This window comes from Palaemon carinicauda, chromosome 11 (genome assembly GCF_036898095.1).
Source record: "Palaemon carinicauda isolate YSFRI2023 chromosome 11, ASM3689809v2, whole genome shotgun sequence".
NCBI lineage: Eukaryota > Metazoa > Arthropoda > Malacostraca > Decapoda > Palaemonidae > Palaemon > Palaemon carinicauda.
This window is the reverse complement of record NC_090735.1, coordinates 7,227,828-7,246,391: the sequence shown is the minus strand read 5'-3', so window position 1 is coordinate 7,246,391 and position 18,564 is coordinate 7,227,828. Positions and strand designations below refer to the sequence as shown.

General features: G+C 32.2%; 1 long non-coding RNA gene across 1 annotated transcript in view; it reads right to left on the bottom strand.

Annotated features, from left to right (window-relative positions):
* Window positions 1–1,976: 1,976 nt before the first annotated feature.
* Window positions 1,977–18,564, bottom strand: part of LOC137649569 (uncharacterized) — a 153,820-nt gene continuing 137,232 nt past the window's right edge. The window contains exon 3 of the long non-coding RNA XR_011045783.1: window positions 1,977–1,995. This is a non-coding gene — a long non-coding RNA (uncharacterized lncRNA). The remainder of the gene's footprint in view (window positions 1,996–18,564) is intronic.

Genomic DNA, 18,564 nt, shown 5'->3' with positions numbered 1-18,564 from the left:
TAAGTTGGATATCGATTAATATTTTATGACGATGACAAAAGTTTTGAAAGCCTTGCAATTCTTAAATTGCAGAAGTATCTGCCCATACAACTCCAATTGGTAATTTCATTACTACTGCAGCTGTTGGTCACAGAGAACACTTTGATGATCCTGGATTTTTTTCCCAGGTACGAATTCTTATCCGAACGTTCTGTTCCCCAAAAATAATTTCATATATGAACATTTGAATAAAGAAACATTTAAAAGTAACCTACAGTACCAAGTTTGAAGAATGACATTCAATGCCTTGGTAAGTTTAAGGTTAATTGGCTTTCATTTTTTATTGCTATTAAAACGTTGAGAAAAAGATTAAAATTAAAAGTGAAAATACCTAAAGGCGCAAAAATTTAACCCTTAAAATGGACTAAACTTCTCTGAACATAGTGCTAGATAGAATGTAAAGTTTTATTTAAGATTTCAGTAGAGCGAAACTTCAAAATCGCTTGTATGAGTATCAACCAGTTGTACTCTACGAATTCCTAGACTTCCAATAGCCAAATAATAGTACTTTAAAATCTATAAGAGTTCTCATTGTACTAATATAGTAATACTCTCAGACCTATGTTCTCAAACTAAAAAAAGCTAAGCAACAGTTAACAGTACACTAACAATATTGATGAATTCCTAGTGGTATCCTTATAAAAGTTAAGCTTTCATGGCCGATAAAAATACCCTCTATAAACTAATCTTGTACTTAATACTTGAGCCCAAAAATTCCAGACGAAACGGTCTGTCTTAACCAATATCTCAAAAACAGATTTACTAAATAGGTTTCAGCCAACGCTGATGATACATCATTTTCCTCAATTATAGCAGCAAGAATGTTCTTTCAATTTATCAAAATTGTCCCTAACTAAAAACCAGCGTTTAATTATCCTTAAAAGAACACTGCCGCATCATTACACTTTGGTGCATTCTACCCATATCATGTTTTCAATGTCTTGTATGAGTGTCACGCTAAAATGGATATTACAAAATTTTCGTTGTTAAGTTTTCTCAAACGACAAGAGATTTATTCTTCAATCAGTGAACACTTGAAAGGCAAGGAGTTTTCTTCATTTGAAATAATATTAAGTGGAGTTTCCATTAAATTGCCATACTTCCTGTTTTCAAAGGCAACAACTTTTCTTTTGAAATAATCATGAGCGAAATTTCAATGAAGTCACCCTAGTGTGGTTTCAAATAAAATTCTCATACTTTTTTAGATGTCAACCATACGGTTTCCTTGACCACAAAGTAAAGTCACTTAAAACTGCAATTTTACTTAAATATTTAATTTAGTGTAATGAACTTAACACCTCAAAAATGACAATTTATTCTACTTCAACATTCAGTAATTGCTAAAAGATTTCAGCAATTGCTAAAAGATCAATAGGACAACCAGGAAGTATTCAAGATAAGATTTTTATTAAACCCTCATAAAAATGGAATAAAGTGGTTAAAACATTAATGATTAAATATGAACAATATTTCAATCTGCTGAATAATGCTTAATAAATCATCTAGCTTATATAAAGAACGACTTCTTAAATAAAGCATAAACTTATATCTACCTCAACAGGATTACATTTGCCAGAACTACTTTAAGGGCAAATTTTTGAGCAATCTTTTATCAAAATAGCTAGCGTTATTTATTATCTTTGAAGTCAAGACATTCCATAAAATTCTTTTGTTTTTTGTTTTCTTGCGTTAACTTACCAGTAACCTATTTTACCAAAATTTTCAATCAATTATGGTACGTCAAATCTTAACAGAATGATTTTCAAGAAATCGAATGGAAATCCAAGTTTTCATCGACTATATTAGCAGGACTTCCAATAACCTTCCAGTATTCATAAAAGATCTTGACAGATTTCCATTAACAATTTTCAACCAAACTATCATAGGTAGAGGTTGAAGTTAAAAGACTAATTGGACTTAGTCAAGTAATAATATCTTGAAGTCGCGCCATCCAATCTGAAAAGTGTCAAGTATCAGAAAATTTTCTTTGAAAAATTACGTACCCCTATATAAATTTCTTAAGTATGTAATATTAAGTAAATAGTAAGTACCAATTTCGTACAACTAAGCATACATCCATATATAAGCTTTTCTTAGATTTATCCAAAATTTCAAAGAATTAAATATAAAAAGGAAGTTTATGAAAAAGTTCTACTTTAAATTTGTGATCAACAGGCTTTTAAATTGCAGAACCTAAATAAAGTACAAAAAATGTGAAAACTCACCTGGAACTTAAAACTAAGGTAAAAGCAAGCCTCCCTATAGCGCACAGCAGACCTTCAATTTAAGGTCTACCGTGCGCTATAGGGAACGTCCTCCCACGATTGGGGGCGCCGCCCCCAATCGGGGAGGACTGGCTTGCTTGGGATTGAATTTAAAAAAAAATATAAACGTGCTCACCTTTTAATTCAGAATGAAAAATACGTCACCAGATTCCAGCGTTGTCATCAGTCTGTATTCAGCAACGAGTGGGTCCGTGTTTGAGGATAATTCAGGTAACACCAGCTCTGATCGGGGAAGATTGCTATCCACATTGTAAGCTTGAAAATCGCAAGTATACGAGGGGAAACTCCTCTTTCCTGAAATTACGAATAAGCCGGTTAGTTAAAACATGGGTGTTAAGAAGTAAAAATATAGAAAACCTTAAAACCCCAAAAGGCCAAAACGTGAATATTTGAAATATTTAAGTACATATATAACTTCCATATATCAACATACCTTTAATAAACACCAAACGATATCACAGAATTAGAAACTAGCAAATTGAAAAGCTAACTTCAACACTGTCCTTTACTTACCAACTAAACACAGAGTTATCCTGTTTACCGCATACCACTAACCACTCAACTACTCGGGGAGAAGACAAGACAGCATGAGAAAGCTTCGCTATGGCCAGTCAAGGACTCTCAAAACAGGAAAATGCACTAACTACAACTCGCTTGGTCCATTTCTTCGAAGACAACTTTACGGTGGCCGAGAATAAGAGCTATTATTACAAAATCATCGTCTTACTTCTTAGAACTATTATGCGTTTGCTTTACATATGGTTCAACTATCTGGCTATATTACATATTTGTGGTTAATCTTTAAATGTATATTTCAGTAGTAGTTTTGAGAATTAAAAAAATTTTAATTCTCCTATTATAGAGAATGCATTTCTGATTATAGAGAATGCATTTTACTTGAATATCTTTTCTGAGTGATTTGCAACCTTTGGCAAAATAATACGTACACGGAGATAATTCATATAATTGATAGGAGAGAGAGAGAGAGAGAGAGAGAGAGAGAGAGAGAGAGAGAGAGAGAGAGAGAGAGAGAGAGAGAGACAGAGATTAAACAAGCATCAGAAGTATAGGAGAGTTTGAAATACTTCACAGAAATGTGAGAATAGATGGATAGTCAGATAGTATGACGGAGCCCGAGCCAATATAAGATTTTTTCCTTGTGTTGATTAAAATAGTCTTAATAAATATGAGGAAAACAGACACCAAATCGCACATCAGCCGATATAGGGACATGTAATGTGAGTTTTTTTTTTTTTATTAAGAAAATTTTCAGTTACAAATAATTCACTTTTATACAGGCATATTTATAATGTAGATATTTTTTTTTTTCATATAAGCTATAACGATATTTTTGATAAATCATCATTACGTGTAATGTACATACATTAGCCAGTCACATATATAGTGTGATTGAGTATAAAAAGGCAATAAATTTACTTTGACGCACTTAATATTTGCAAAAGTCAAACTTTTATAACTCTTTCGAATTTTGGATTTTTTTTCTAAGCCATTCCACTTTTTATCGATTTTTTCTATTAAAAGGGTAATTTGAAAAAAAAAAAAAATTCTATCAAAAGGGTTCCTTTACAAACAAAAATTCTAGCAAAAGGATCACTTTTCAAAAATAATTTTATTAAAAGGGTCCCTTTTCAAAAAAAAAACTTTATCAAAAGGTCACTTTTAAAAAAAAAAATTATCAAAAGGGTCCCTTTTCAAAAAATTTTCTATCAAAAGGGTCCCTTTAAAAAAAAAAAAAACATTTCATAGTTCGCGGTTTCTTCTGAACAGACGAAACTAGCTTCGTAACAGCTTGTAAAAGGTTGGAAAAACACATCAGTTCAAAGTTAAATTCAATCAGTTGGTTCTCTCTCTCTCTCTCTCTCACTCTCTCTCTCTCTCTCTCTCTCTCTCTCTCTCTCTCTCTCTCTCTCTCTCTCTCTCTCTCTCTCTCTCTTATCTAGTAAAATGCAAGTAACCGAAAGAATCTCCAATGCTGTACAGAAATCCCTTGATTGTGTTCAGGAAGTTCATATAATTGGCCCTGATCTTACTGCTGCCTTTGACCGTGTTGATTTTAGGCCCTTATTTTCAAACTCAAACAGTTGGGCATGGGTGGGTCTTTACTTAGTATCAATATTGAATTTTTAAGTAATAGATCGAAAAGAATTGTTGTTAATGGACACCATAGTATGAGTAAAGAAATGTGATATCTGGTGTTCCTCAGGGCAGTGTTCTTGGCCCATTACTTTTCATATATACATACACCCACCCACGCACACACACACACACACACACACACACACACACATATATATATATATATATATATATATATGTGTGTGTGTGTGTGTGTGTGTGTGTGTGTGTGTGTGTGTGTTTCTCCTAGATAGAACTACATCAAAAGTGGTTCCTTTTAATATTGCTTTTTTCTAATGGATTCCTTTTCGCTATTGTTCTCTGCCTCTCATTTTTATTTTTTTGTATGCCAGTAGAGCTTCTTTGACCAAAAGCAGAGAATATCGTTCACATTTTACTTCCACCAACGAAGTAGGGAGGAGGTTATGTTTTCGGCCTTATTTGTCCGTTTGTCTGATTGTCTGTGAACAACTTCCTGGCAACAATTTTACTCATAGAGTAGTGAAACTTTCAGGAATTAATTGTGATGTTGAGAGGTGGAAGTGTTTTAATTTTGAAAGTTTTAGTCTAAATATCAAGGTCAAGGTCGAGCAAAGGGTCGACCGTAATAAGCTGTCATGGCGGAGGTCTGCTCTCTCAAAGTGGCTTTTTAGTTTTTCTCTGAGGGGGAGGGGGGGGGGGGGGAGGGAAGAATTTTGAGGGGGAAATGGTAAGAATAGATCTCAGCGGTCTTTTCATTGCTATTCTGTTCGTGTTCCCTATTTTCTTTTCGTTAGGCCTCACTCGCATTTTTTCGCCAATAAGAAATTAGGTAGTTCATCCTATTGGTTTTCTAAGGGGGGTGGGGGGAAGGGGGTTCCTTGACAGGCAATAAGACGGGAATGTGTGTTGTTCTCTATAATTTGAAACACATTTGCTCAAAGAAAAAAGGTCTCTCGCTTACTTGGAGAGAAACACTACTCTTTTTTTTTTTTTATTTATTTTTTTTACTTCCCCTTTTCCTATTTTTTCCTTCGGCCATCTGCCACACACTGGCAATGGATGCCTGTCTTCTTCCTAACTTTCTCATGTAAAGAAAAAATGGCTGACCATCAAAGATAGAGGGTTAGGAAGTATTAAGTCAGAGAGGGAAACACAAGGAAACATCATAAGAACCAGGCAGATAAAATTGTGTAGGATAAGAAGTTAAAAAAACAGGAAGAAAAAGTAAAAAAAAAAACGAAACTTTTTCCTTTGAGGCGATCAAGTCAATATTAATGGTTACCATAACATTTTCATATGAGAATGTAGTAAGAATTTTATAAAATACTTACTGTTAAAAAAACAGGAAGAAAAAAGTAAAATAGAACAACAATTTTTTTTTATTGTTCTTCTTGCTTTGAGCATATGAAGTTGATATTATAGATATTAATGGTCAGCATAATAATTTCATATGACAATGTAGTAACGATATGCTTATGAAATACTTTCTCCAACAAAGCAGCAGCATTGTTTATAATTTTTCATAAAATATTTTTTATAAAATCTTTGATAAAATCCTATATATGAACTGGAATTAATTCTAATTCGAGCCCATAAAGTCAGTATTATAGATATAAATGGTTAGTATAATATTTTCATACGAGAATGTAGTAAGGACAAGCTTATGAAGTACTTTCTGCAGCAAAGTAACAGCATTATTCATAAAAGAAATCATAAATCTTTTATAAAATCTTTTATAAAATCCTATATATGAACTGGAATGAATTCTATCCAAAGTAAACGAGTAAGCTATAAAATTTCAAAATAATTCTTCAAAACCTTTCGTTTAGAACTAACCCGCCCCTAAAAAATGGGAAAAAATCACGTAGAATCAATATGGTCGAGTTGTATAGTAATCAAATGTAAATATTGTCTGTAAAAAACTATTAAGATCTCTATCAATATTCATAAAGAAACGACAAAAAAAAAAAAAAAAAAAAATCACATAAAATCAATATGGTCGAGTTGTATAGTAATCAAATGTAAATATTGTCTGTAAAAAACTATTAAGATCTCTATCAATATTCATAAAGAAACGAAAAAAAAAAAAAAAAAATCACATAGAATCAATATGGTCGAGTTGTATAGTAATCAAATGTAAATATTATCTGTAAAAAACTATCAAGATCTCTATCAATATTCATAAAGAAACGAAAAAAAAAAAAAAAAAAAAAAAAAATCACATAAAATCAATATGGTCGAGTTGTATAGTAATCAAATGTAAATATTATCTGCAAGAAACTATCAAGATCTCTCTCAATATTCATAAAGAAACAACAAAAAGGTTTAAGTCAATGGTAAATGCCATTGAAGATAATCGACAGAGATTTACAAGGGAAACTTCAGATTATTCGTCATTATTGAAAGTGTTTATACTTAGATATCAATTTCCTGGGTTAGTCCAAAAACACTTTTATATATTTGTAAGCCAATCTCATAAATGAAGACTCGTCTTATGAAATAGATATATATTTTTTTCACCTCGGTTATTTTGCAGAACGAGGACTTTTTTGCAATCTTTTTAAGCTGATATAATATGCTTTGTTGAGAATGTAATCGGTAGAATATACTCAGATATATATATATATATATATATATATATATATATATATATATATATATATATATATATATATATATATATATATATAGATATATATATCTTTCTCTGAGTGGGGATACACTAACGTCGAGAAAGGGTTTGTATATTGCCATCATCTGCAGAGCTGTAATAGTTAGGGCCACCCATACTAGGCTGGTTTGCTGTACGTGATCAGACAAAAGTCTCCCACCATTACCAATCGACAGTTGGCCAGCGTGGTGATGGAAATTGGCCAAACGCAAAAGATGGATAAGGACATGTCTAAGACCTTTGTCCTGCAGTTGACTAGAAACGGCTGTCGTTGTTGTTGTTGTTGTAAATATATATACACACAAATAGTGAATGAACTTTCAGTGCAGTAAACTTCCATAGCCGCAGTCGCTTCATACATCAACACTGCATCAAATCATTTGTGTCCCAAGTCTTATACCTCTCGATATTTGCGTCCAAGGTTTAAAGGTCGCACATGAATGGCAGAGGCAAGGGACAGTGACATTGCCCTAGCAATCAGGACAACGCCCTAGAGACTGACCATATATGCATATGATCAGCGCCCAAGCCTCCTCTCCACCCAAGCTAGGACCAGGGAGGGCCAGGCAGTGGCTGCTAATGACTCGGCAGATAGACCTATAGGCTCCCCCAAACCCCCCAACCTTAGCTCACAAGGATGGCATGGTTGCAGACTCTAATGGCACTAACGAGTCTGAGCGGGACTCGAACCCCCGACTGGCAAACACCAGGCAGAGACGTTACCAATCAGGCCATTAAAGGATATCTATTTACTTGAGTTTAAAAAGTGTTTAACGGTACAAAGGATATTTAGGAAAAAATTAATTTTCGTATTTAATACGATAATAAACTAAAAGGTGATCATATTTGAAAAAAAGGTTATCGTGAAATAACCTTTTTCTCAACAGATAGATCAAAGGTATTAATTTAGTGAACCATCCCTTAAAAAAAATCTAATTTGTCTTCAAGGTCGATACTTTTCTGGTTCTATGATTTTTATTTTTCTGTTGCAATGGAATTCCTATTTAAATGTAACTTTTTCAATGTATCAGTTAACTTTCAAATGGGTGAGTTTTGATAAGTTATCATATATAAAAAATCATCATTATTACCTCTTTAATCTACTGTTAGATCTGAGAAAATGATTTAAAACTCTCTCTCAAACCTTTTTGGATTTCCAAGAGAAAAAGATTATGTAATCCTTATTTGTCTGTTTCCTCTTCCAGTGTAAGTTAATTTTGATTAACTAAATAACTCCTGGTGTCAAATCACAATCATCAGATAATTCAAAAGAGGTTTTAACATTATTTATATGTAGGGAAGAATTAGATATTTGAAAAATGCATAATCTTAAAATTTCAAACTTCATTTTCTCTATATGTTTGCATTTAAGGTCAAAGATTTTCCTTAAAATAGACTGATGAAATGAAGAAGGATGAGCTAACTGATGCTTCTGAAAATTTTACTGTCAGAGGTTTCTGAGTTCTTAATTTAAAGCCTTTCCTCACTGGGCTATTTTTCCCTATTGGAGCCCTTAGGCTTATAGCATCTTGCTTTTCCAACTAGGGTTGTAGCTTGGCTAATAATAATAATAATAATAATAATAATAATAATAATAACCAACTAAGACTAGATTAAGCTGGAGATCTGTGAATACCTGAATATAAGCTTTGTCGTCTTCACCTCTAAAAAAGGTAAAATCTAAAAGCATATTTTGGATATGGCTACAATATAGCTGATAAAATATTCTAGGCCTGACTATAAGAACTATCTACTGGCTTCTGAGGAAAGTTTACCAAATCTCCCAGGCCATTTCCATCGCAAATATAAGTATTCCATTTTCGCCATCAGTGCCAGAATGGAACGGAGGAAACTTTTCTGCAGAGGTAAGTAGCAGTAGATTTCCATTACCTATTCCCTTGTGGTGGCATTGGTGGAGTTTCGACGCACACTCTTTTCCATTGACTATAAAGGGGGAGGGGCTGCCTTTGTGTAACTGAAGATTCAGGTTGTTTAGAAATACATGCTGTAATAAGACTTCATGTTGGTTCGTAGACTATGACGATTAGAGAGAGCTGCTGTAATAAGACTTCATGTTGGTTGTCAGGATGCCTAAAAACTTTAAATCATTCATTCATTCATTCGTACACCCAGACAAATAGAGATAGCTGCTGTAATAAGACTTCATGTTGGTTCGTACACAAAGACCGGTGTAGTTTTTAGATGAGAAATATCAATCTATATTTTGAATTTAGCAGTAGAGAATCAAGGGTTTTATATATTAGTTAATGAGTTTTAGTTTTGTAAAAACATTCTGTACATCTTTAGTATTTTTTTTATCATCATTTTTCCTACTATGATTTGCTGTGTGAGAAGGTTTTTTCTATATTCTTTCCATATATTCTTTATTTCTCTCTCTCTCTCTCTCTCTCTCTCTCTCTCTCTCTCTCTCTCTCTCTCTCTCTCTATATATATATATATATATATATATGTGTGTGTGTGTGTGTGCGTGTTTGTGTATCAATAATAACTACATGAAAATAAAATAAGATTATATATAAATATCTTTAACAAGTAAGCCTGCTTAATACTCAAAGGTACAAATTAAATGATTCAACACACCATCAGTATTGTTTGACTATATAGTAATAAGTCCTTATGTATTGTGATAAAATACATCGATAAAGAATATCTAATAAGGGGAAAATCCCACGTTATTTTCATACAAATAGTTACCAGGCATTTTATTATAGCCATTAGCGTACATTAGCAGCATATCATGTTTGTTACATGAACGCTTTTTATCAAGAACCTCTTAACTTCATCTGTCTTCAGATCGTAATTATTATCATTTTCATCATTAATTATCATTATTATTATTATTATCATTATTATTATTACTTGCTAAGCTGCAACCCTAGTTGGAAAAGCAGGATGATATAATCCCAAGGGCTACAGAAGGGGAAAAAATAGCCCAATGAGAAAGGGAAATTTTAAGAACAATAATAACATTAAGAAAACTCTTTTATACCTAAACTATAGATACTTCAAAATAACGAGAGGAAGAGAAACATGATAGAATAGTGTACCCAAGTGTACCCTTAAGCAAGAGATCCCTACCCCAAGACAGTGGAAGACCATGGTACAGAGCTATGGCGCTCCCCAAGACTAGAGAACAATGTTCTGATTTTGGAGTGTCCCTCTAGAAAAGCGGCCTACTATAGCTAAAGAGTCTCTTCTACCCTAACCGCGCTGCTACAAAAGATAAGATAAGTATTCCTTTTAATTTCTATTTTCCATATAATCGAAAGACATAAACATATTACTAATCAGTGCAATTCACATATAGAATTTATCATCTCTAAAATCCAATTAAAAACCGGTCCGACTCTTTTAAAGGAATTAAAAGGAATGCAAAGTATTTTCCTCAAGATTACATACACCACATGTATTATTCGTGAATAAACTAAGCTTATGTTATAGGTATATATTAAGTATAATATAATTGGTCCCTAGATATTGCAAAAGAAGCAGAGAAAGGAAGACGATGTATTGACGAATTAAGATAATTTGCAGGTATAGACTGGCATAGATAGGCCATAAACGGACGCGATTGGAAGGACATGTCTGAAGCTTTTGTCCTGCAGTGGACTAGTTATAACTGATGATGATGATGATGATTCTATATCTAAAAATAAGAACATCATGAACTGAAATGAGTCCTTATTACTATCCAATTAAAAAGAGGGTTCCTGACTTCAACAGTTATCTCTTGCTTTAATCAAAGTAAGATATACGAAATTAGATTCGAAAAAGTGTAAGGACAGAATCGCGTTTCACCTTATATGAGCATGATGAATTCCCAACAGGAACCTAGCTGTGCCTAGGAACACTATCACGTGAATGTTAAAGATTTATTATGAAGAATGTTGAGTAGACGATCACTAAAAGGTTTTTAGCAAGATCTAACAAAGAACACTGTATAGAATATGACGGTCAGATCTAACAAAGCTATTCAAAGTGTTTGTGTGATATTGCATTAATCTACCCCTGGAGAAGTTATTTCATTAACAAGGTATGTTATACAGCTCCCGTGAGGCGTATGATATGGAGTTTCAATTTGAGATATTCCCTATACTAAGTATCGCCCGCTCTGCTTCGGGATCAGAGACCCTAGGGAGAATTAACTTTATGATGAGACCTTATAGTCAGCCAAGGATTCGAATCCGGACTGTAACCTCCCTTTCGTCTTAGTCCGGGTTCGAATCCTTTGGCCGACCCGAAGCTATTATCATAAAGTTAATGTCCCCTTGGGTCACTGATCCCGAGGCAGATCTAATTCGATATTAATAAGTATTTAAGGCTTATTTGATTGAATAATAATTCCGAGTAAATGTGATAAATTATCATTCACACACACACACACACACACACACACACACACACACACACACATATATATATATATATATATATATATATATATATATATATATATATATATATATATATATATACATATACACACACACACATATATATATATATATATATATATATATATATATATATATATATATATATATATACACACACACACACACACATATATATATATATATATATATATATATATATATATACACACACACATATATATATATATATATATATATATATATATATATATATATATATATATATATATACACACACACACACACACACACATATATATATATATATATATATATATATATATATATACACACACACACACACACACACACACACATATATATATATATATATATATATATATATATATATATATATATATATATATATATATATATATATATATATATGTGTGTGTGTGTGTGTGTGTATGTGTAAAGAAATAAATCACGTATACAGAGCCTTCGGATGCAATGTTCATTCCATTTTTGCTAAATCTTATAAACTACTAAATGTATTTTAAAGGAATCAAGTATAAACGTTATAGTATGATATAAGGAGGCTATTTTTTTTTTTTTTTAATAAGATTGTTTTGAAAATTTTCTTGATAAAAGTATTTGTGTCTCTTTATGGCCTGATAATGTTTTATTTTTTATCTTTTTTATTTTTCCCCTCTTTTAGTTTACATCTTTCAGCTGTTTAAAATTAGCGAGGGTATATATACATCCTAAATCCGATGGGGGATTTTTCATTCAAGAGGATTATTTAACGATAGGATTTTTTTTCTATAGGGTATTTCTCCCTTTGAGGGATTAAAACTAGAATCCCTTTTCACGATCTTTAATCTTATTAATGATAAATGATAAATACGAGTTATAATTCACTTGACAATAGAAATAGTGTCAATTTTGAGTAAATCTACACTTGAAAATTTGCATGAAAAAGATGGTGAATGCCTGGCAACATTTATTCCAGAATTTTTACCGTTTAAAAATCGACTATATTGACGTCAAAAAAGTGATATTACGGTCACCAACCCGTAAAAGATAATAACAAACTTAGGTAAAATTACGGTCACCTATACTTTACTGAAATACAGTTTAGAACAGTATATTTTTACGGAAAATTTCTGATTAAATTTACATTTTTTTTTTCTAACAGTCTAGCTTGAAAATCAATATCAATATTCGAGGTTATTTGTCTATAACTGAAAATTTTGAAATGTGTTGAAACCTTTCAAGTTGTGTTCCAAAAACATTTTAAATGTTAATAGTAATATTCATACAAGATTCAATACATTTTCTGATATGATATCCTTTGACAGTAAGATCCAACTAGAAATAAAGAATTTGATATAACCTTTCCAATCATTAAAGTAATATAAATTCATTGGTGACTTAAACAAAATTCATTACGCATATTATGTTATACTATTGAAATTTTAAACTATTAGAGAGACTCCTTGAGTGTCATATGTGGATGAGATCATGATGAGGGGTAGGCGGAGATGGTTTGTGTATGCTCTTCGCACTCTCAAAGTGAGATTAGTTCACCAAACTTTCAACTGGGCTCCACAAGGCACTAGAAGAGTTGGAAGACCCAGGTCTACATGGCTGAAGACTATGAAGCGCGCAGTAGGAGATGATGAATGGAGAAGTATTAAATTAAAAGCTCAAGATAGAGACGACTGGCGAAATCTAACCGAGGCCCTTTGCGTCAGTATGTGTAAGAGGAAATGATGATGATGATATTAATGTTCAGTCAACGTATACTAGACATGTTTACCATAGTATTTGTGTTCTCTCAATCATTTTTGACCAGAAGAATTGCCATTATCACTAATTTAATATATGCTAATGGCTGTCCTTCGTTGCCAATGACGATGTTTAAAGTTATCCAACAGATGTTAAATATTGCGTAAATAGCTCTCAGACATATGCTAGTTACAATACTTCTTTCTTCCTTGTGTATTGCTAAAGTTCACCTGGTCAGTCTTGAACTTACATACTCGTACCTCACCACATCGGATATGAAATTGATGTTGAGCGAAACCTCTTTTCTGTCATGTTATTGCTGTTTTTATAAGGTGAGAAAAACAGTGCAGCACTACTGTATCACAAGGCAGTGACCCCATTTATAAACACATCCTCATTTCTATATGTTTGCCAACAAGGGCTTCATGTTAGTTGGCCTAATTTAGCATTACTTTCATCTTAACTTGGCTTGGTCTTTGAATCTTCTACTGGATGTCAGGATGCCAGAGAACTTCAAATCAATCAATCAATCGATCTTCTACTGGACGCACCAGATCTTCTGTAGCTGTATTTTAGTTGCCTGTAGAAAATTCGTATAAGCCTTTCTTCAGCTATACGGATCACATGGTTAAGCCAACTTAGTTAACGTGGTGAGAAGAATGGTTTCCATGGTTGTGTATCCCATTCCTTCCAGAATCTCAGTGTGTGTGGAAGACTATTTTTCCAGGTGAGATCCATAACTTTTGAAAACAGGAAATCTGAGAAATTTCCATTTACCTGAGATGATGTTAATAGAATCCAGGTCTCGACACCACAAAGAAGAGTTGGTGTACATACTGTTTTATACACTTTGATTTTAGCTGTCAGTTTTAAATACTTATTCAGAAAAACCCTGATCTGGATCCTCTTAAATTCACAATAATCCTTGTTTATATTACCTAGCATCTCTTCTTCGATCCCAGGAGCGATTCTAAAGGGAGTCTTAGGGTCCTTGCTTTAGCCGAGGAGTCCTTATCTTGGTCTATTTTTGGGCTTCTCTGAGGTCAGGAATGCCAGTATGGCTGTTGGGACCCTTCTGGTTCATTTTACATAAGCTAAAAGGGAAGACAAAATTTTCTGGCAATGAGATCTGACTTGTTTCCTCTGGGATCTGGTCATGGGGATTATAGCCAATTTTTCTTAATGAGGCGAATTTGTACAGATTTGCATGGGGTGTCCTTTTAGCTCGGAAAAGCTTCCCAATCGCTGATTGGTTGGACAAAATAATTTTAACCAGTCAGCTAGCAGGAAACTTTTTGCGAGCCAAAAGGGCACCTCTGCGAGTCAGTGCAAATATGCCTCATTAAAAAAAAAAAATGAATATAGTTTTTTTGTTGTATGTCCTATGATCCTTGGAAATCCTATGAAGTGAGGAGGGGGGGATGGGCTAGCAAATCCCTGGTGGCCCTAGAGTAACGCAGGTTTTGTGGCGTCCTGTGCACTAATTGTCTGTTATGAGCAATTCATGTTTAAAAGTCTCTCTAATAATCTGAATCCATCGTTAATAACTTCACCAATTTTGAAATATTTGTTGAAGCTATCTACGTGGTTCTTTGATATATTCTCATTAATGAGTTTTACTTCTTTGTCTGCCTCTTTTCCCACCTTTATGTGAGGTCGATGTTTTTGGCCAGCTTTCTCCATCTACCATGACCTTTGATCGAAGGTCATCCATGATACAGTTCATCCACCTTCACTTTGGTCTCCCTCTCCTCGTTCCCTTTACCTCCATTTCCATCACTCTCCTCCCAATATACTGTTCATCTCTTCTCATGACATGACCATACCACCTCAGTTTACTTTCTTGGATCTTATCTGACAGTTTTCTAACTCCTGTGGTACTCCAGACTAATAATACACGTTATGACCGAGAATTCACGCAATATCATCAATATCCTGACATAATAATAAATCTCGTCAGGTATTTCATATAATTTTAGTATGCTCTATCCTTATATGTTATCCTATACTCAATTTTTTTTTAATGAGGCACATTTGCACTGACTCGCAGGGGTGCCCTTTTAGCTCGGAAAAGTTTCCTGGTATCTGATTGGTTAGAATTCTCTTGTCCAACCAATCAGCGTTCAGGAAACTTTTCCGAGCTAAAACGGCACCCCTGCGAGTCGGTGCAAATCTGCCTCGCTAAAAAGAATTGATTATAGTACATGATATCGACTAGAATTTTCCTTCATTGCGTTTTAAAGGATGATCTTAGGTCATCGAAACTTCTGAAAATTGCTCGAGCTTCATCAGTGACTCCATGATGCTCACGTGTTCTCATTCTAGCCACGTGACCGTCATTTCCTTTTTAATTTATCTTCTCGTTCTGTGAATACATAAAGTATTAACAAGAAATTGTACAGGATTATTAAATCTTCAAAAGCATTATAAATCTTAGTCATAAATAACTCTTTTCTTACTATATTAACTATTGTAAATGCATCTTGTTGCTAACAAGACAGCTACTGTATTACAAATCCTACTTATAGTCGTCGTTTCTAATAGTCTTTTCTTATTGTTTGTTGGGATGGAAGCTCTTTCGAATGTATTAACTCATTTTTTCTTCTTTTTTAATGTGGCTATTCCAGTAATCCTGAAGTACAAACTATGAGATACTTCAAGCGTAAGCATGTCACATGTATTGTATAAATATTTCTTATAAGTGAATCTGAATATATAAAAAAGAGCCTTAGGAAAAGGGAAAAGTGTGATGTGAAGATCCAAAGGGAAAAGGTGATTGATTTTCATTGAAAGTTGATACATTTGTGACAAATATTTCAAGTTGAAACATACTAATATTGGAAAACTGGCTGTGGGAAAAGTTACATTGTGCCATTAATCACATTAAGATATGTTCCTAGCTGAAAAATCATCCAGTGATTTTATGAAATTCAATGTTTAAATCTAGAATTTTGTGATATGATCTTTTTCTTTAGCATTATAGGCCTTTTGCAACGTAAACAAAACACAAAACCATGAATAAAAACCGCTAAATCACGATATATTAACAACATATGAATAAAAGGACGTAATATTCTTATTTATTTATACAAAATCAGCGAGGAAAATAAAGCCTCATCAATTTCTCTTGGACAAATTATACGCTTTTGACATATTTAGTTATCATTTCTGACACTTTATGCATCTTTCAGCATAATCATAACACAAAAATTATGTATATATATATATATATATATATATATATATATATATATATATATATATATATATATATATATATATATATATATATATATACATATATATATATATATATATATATATATATATATATATATATATATATATATATATATATATATATATATATATAAACGTGCACACAAGTAAATAGGACGAGTGCATTTGACTGGTAAGGGGTGATATTGTCCTTTATTTATACAGAATTAGCAACAGCATATTCTCGCCTGTAGCTTTTTTATGGACATATTTTACGATATTGGTCTATATAATTAATATTTTAGAAGAATAATAACATATAAACCATGAATATATAAACCAGGATTAATCCTAATACATACGTAGACACAAATGAATATGACGAACATACTCAACGGGTGGAACGTTGTTTACACAAGATTAGCGACTCTGTTTACTCAAGACTGGATACATTTCACACTTTTGTTCTATGTAGTTATCGTCTCTGACACTTAATGAATCTTCCATCATAATCGTAACAAATAAATAGTATCTATATAAACGAGCAGACAATGATATAAACCAACGCACATTGAAGAGATGTAACGCACTTGTTTGAAAAAAAATCTGTTTGTTAGTCCTCGTAAAGTTATAAAGAAAACGAAGATTGGGATATTTAGATAAATAAAGAAAACGAGTAAATTTGATGGTATACTTACGTAAAACATCATCTTTCCAATTCTAATTGAAAAAAGATAAAATAATTCGTAACCAGGTCAGAAAAAGGATGACTATGGAATCTGGTATAATTACGACCTATAGAAAGTCAATTTTAGCCATGATATCACCTTATTACATTAATAAAACTCTTCGAAACTTAAAATATACATATCATACTACCACAAATATTGCAATAAATTGACTTTTGAAAATTTCAATCCTAGGTCGTGAGTCTTGAAATGAATATAAAATAGGCCTAGGTCGTGAGTATTGAAATGAATATAAAATAGGCCTACAGTAAATATACAATTACACATTTAACTGGTTACCAATTAAGGCAGAATAGTCTCAGTCTCCCTCTCCTTCTCCATATTGACTCATTCATCGTCCAGTGCATTCTCCAATGCCTTTTCACCATCACACCAACCTTTATATCAGCCAATAATACGAGCAATATCCGACTTGATTATTATTATTATTATTATTATTATTATTATTATTATTATTATTATTATTATTATTATTATTATTATTATTATAATAATAACAACAATAATAATTATAAAAATGATAATAAAAATAATAATAATAATAATAATAATAATAATAATAATAATAATAATAATAATAATAATAATAATAAAATCATTATTATTATCATTATTATTATCATTATTATTATTATTATTATTATTATTATTATTATTATTATTATTATTATTATTATCATTATTATTGTTATAATAATAATAGTTATGATAGTAATAATTATATCATTATTCTTATAATAATAATAATAATAATAATAATAATAATAATAATAATAATAATAATAATAATAATAATAATCATTATTATTATTATTATTATTATTATTATTATTATTATTATTATTACTACTACGAAATGCTATGCTATAACCCAATTTGGAAAGGACAGACGGTATAAACCAAAAGGTTCCAAACATGGAAAAATATACCCCAGTGAGGAAAGGAAACAAAGAACTAAATAAACTACAAGAGAAGTAATGAACAATTAAAATAAAATACTTGTCACCCCTCGAATTAGTTTCTTGCATCTCGCGTCACCCCGTTTTCTGATTACTAGTTTTTACAACTCCTCCAGGGATATGCAATTTCTTGCTCCCTTACACCAAGGATCTCCCCTTGCCCTCAGGTTTCTCCATCTTAACGTAGTTCTCCCTAAAATGCCATAACTTACCTATCCAATCCAGGTCTTTACGCCTGGGATTAGATAGTCTCATCTTCCTTGCCCTTGGTGTGCACTTTCATATTGAATTATCTTGAAGAATTTGTGCATGAAATAAAAAGAAAAAAGAAGA